Source organism: Macrobrachium nipponense, chromosome 8, assembly GCF_015104395.2.
Source record: "Macrobrachium nipponense isolate FS-2020 chromosome 8, ASM1510439v2, whole genome shotgun sequence".
Classification (NCBI taxonomy): Eukaryota; Metazoa; Arthropoda; class Malacostraca; order Decapoda; family Palaemonidae; genus Macrobrachium; species Macrobrachium nipponense.
In genome coordinates, this window is record NC_087203.1 from 86540500 (window position 1) to 86542999 (window position 2500).

At 36.8% G+C, this 2500-nt stretch overlaps 1 protein-coding gene across 1 annotated transcript in view; it reads left to right on the plus strand.

The window, feature by feature from the left end:
- The window catches only part of LOC135222903 (putative carbonic anhydrase-like protein 2), a 389285-nt gene that overhangs the window by 376807 nt on the left and 9978 nt on the right, over positions 1-2500 (plus strand). The window lies entirely within an intron of this gene.

The window sequence follows — 2500 nt, forward strand, 5'->3', positions numbered from 1 at the left end:
CAGCAGTCATTTTTATTCTGACAAAACTCGTCCCCTTGTTCTGTTCTGTGTTGTTTGCATTCGGTCTTCCGCTACATAGATTTCATTTCGTTGGCCGTTGCTTTATCAACTAAGAGGATGAGGAAGTTGCATGTAGATGAAGAGTTGCATAAAGGCAAATACCTTCATGGCGAATTCGTTTCATACCATCTTGGTTTCCTCAGAATATATAAGGTTATTTTCTCTTCCAGGAATCCTAGGACCCTTTATAGGTAAACTAATATAATTTGGGTTTAATGCCAAATGTATTAAATGTTACTGAGAAAATGGCTGGGTAAAACAACTTGCAACTGAAAAATTTTATAAAGTTTAATAATATATATGTATATATATCTATATATATATATATTATAATATATTATATATATATATATATATATCTTCTAGTACAGGTAATATAAAAATACAACGGCCTTGCAGTGGACGCATAACGTATCAAATTCTCAATTTTTTGACACAGTTGACAATACTTTGAAACCCATGTAAAAATGAAGATTTTCAGTGTCTTATACGGTAATGAATGTAACAATGGAGTTATATATTGCCTCTCAAAGTATATCTTTCCTGTAATCGCCTTTATATTTCAACCCTGATAAATAGATACCGGTAGATATAAACAGTGGACAGTCTTTTCAAATTACACTCTGAAGTGGTGAGGATCATGACGCCTCTAAGTGAAGTCTGGTAGGTCATCTGTTCCTGTACGGAAAATGACACTCGACAGATCGGTATAGAATACAAGCGTTCTGGTGAAACCATACAATAACTCAAAATCTCACCTATGTCCATTGGAGTTTGTCTCTGTGCTTGTGTGATTCTATATGCTTATTTTTCTTAAAAACGGGATCTTGTAACGAAGATGGTGGCTCGATGACGTCAGCTAAACTGCTACAAAAGTCAGCAGATGGTACATTTCTTAAAACCACTACTACTACACTACTTGGTAATGTGAGATTCTTGATTGCATCACTAATCAACGGCGTTGGCGGAATATACACTTAGGCGTAAGATTAGAAACAGCTGATCAACATGCACATGGGAAAATTCAATATTTTTAAGCACTGTGAAGCATATTATTGATTTATAATGTAAATAAATCATAGTAGATATTTTCATCAGACGATAAAAGCTTGTCGTTTATGTATTTTCTGGCACGTATAGAAGCTGTCTCCTTTAATTAACTTCTTGTTAAATAGTAGGTTATTTTTAATATACTCAAACTTAACCCTTCTTTCCTCTTGAGCCCCTTTCATCCATAACTTTACTCGCCGCAGTATATTTATCAAAGGGAAGTCCTGAGCTGAGAGAGACCCTCTTCATGTGAACGTTTCGCTTCCTGTCAGTCTTTTGTTTGTTGCTTTGCTTTCGATTCTGCTCAGAAAAGAGATAAATACTTTTTAGTTTGGTAACATTGGCATCCCGTTTCTTTGCATCAGTATTAGAAAGCACGCACTCATCATATTCTGAATAAATTTAGATAACTCGACCTTCCCGTATTAGTTTTTTTGAAGTACTTTCTAGCTAATTTTAAGTGATGTAACAGCCCCACTTTCTCCCAAATTGGTTCTTGAAAGCGTTTTCTGGCTATTTTTAAGATTATTACAACACAGTTGCACCTTTTTATGTCAGTATTTTTAAGTGTGTTCTTCTAGGTACCTTTAAATGTCTTAAAAAACGGCAGTGCCTTTTTTTAATACTTTTTGGAACTATAAAACTGCCATTTGTTCTGGATGATGTAACACAGCTCCACCTTTCCAATGCATTTTGCGGACGTTTAGGAATCTTCAGCTTCTAATCCTCTTAGGAACACATCCTTCACCCTCCCCAATTAATCCCGCGAAGTGCCCTTCGCATTTGAATATCTGCATTACGGTCACGTGACCTTCGCGCGGTGTTATGAACTGGGTGGAAACGTCAACAACAGAGGGCGGTGGTTGCACTCCGCGGCTATGATTTAGAATCTCAATTTGGGAGCGTTGCGGTTCATTAAAAGGAATGAATGGAGCACATACTCCGGTCATTCATTTATTTGATTGATACTAATGGCTTCCCCGCTATTATAGCCCAGCCCTACGTTAATTCCTAAAGCTTGAAAAGGAAAAAGATTGGTATTTCTAATTTGTATTTCGTGTGCTGTTCTGCAGCGAATTGAAATTTCGTGGTGTAAAAGGAATTCGCTTCAAATATTACTGGTTAATCAGGGAAATGTTTTCCTCAAGCATCGCTTAATAAATGGCGGTGTATTGGGCAGCCTGGTGATTCATTCAGCGTAAGGTTTGAATAATCACGGAACACAAAAGGATGAGGGAAGAAAAATGAGTAGTAGGGGTCTATCCTCTGAGGAAGAGATAAACACTTCATTCATGGATAGAATATCTTAGAACCCAAAGAAAACGGATGCGGGGAGGGAATGTCAAAACTTGTGTCGAGAGGGTAATGGAACATTTAAATTTCCAATCAT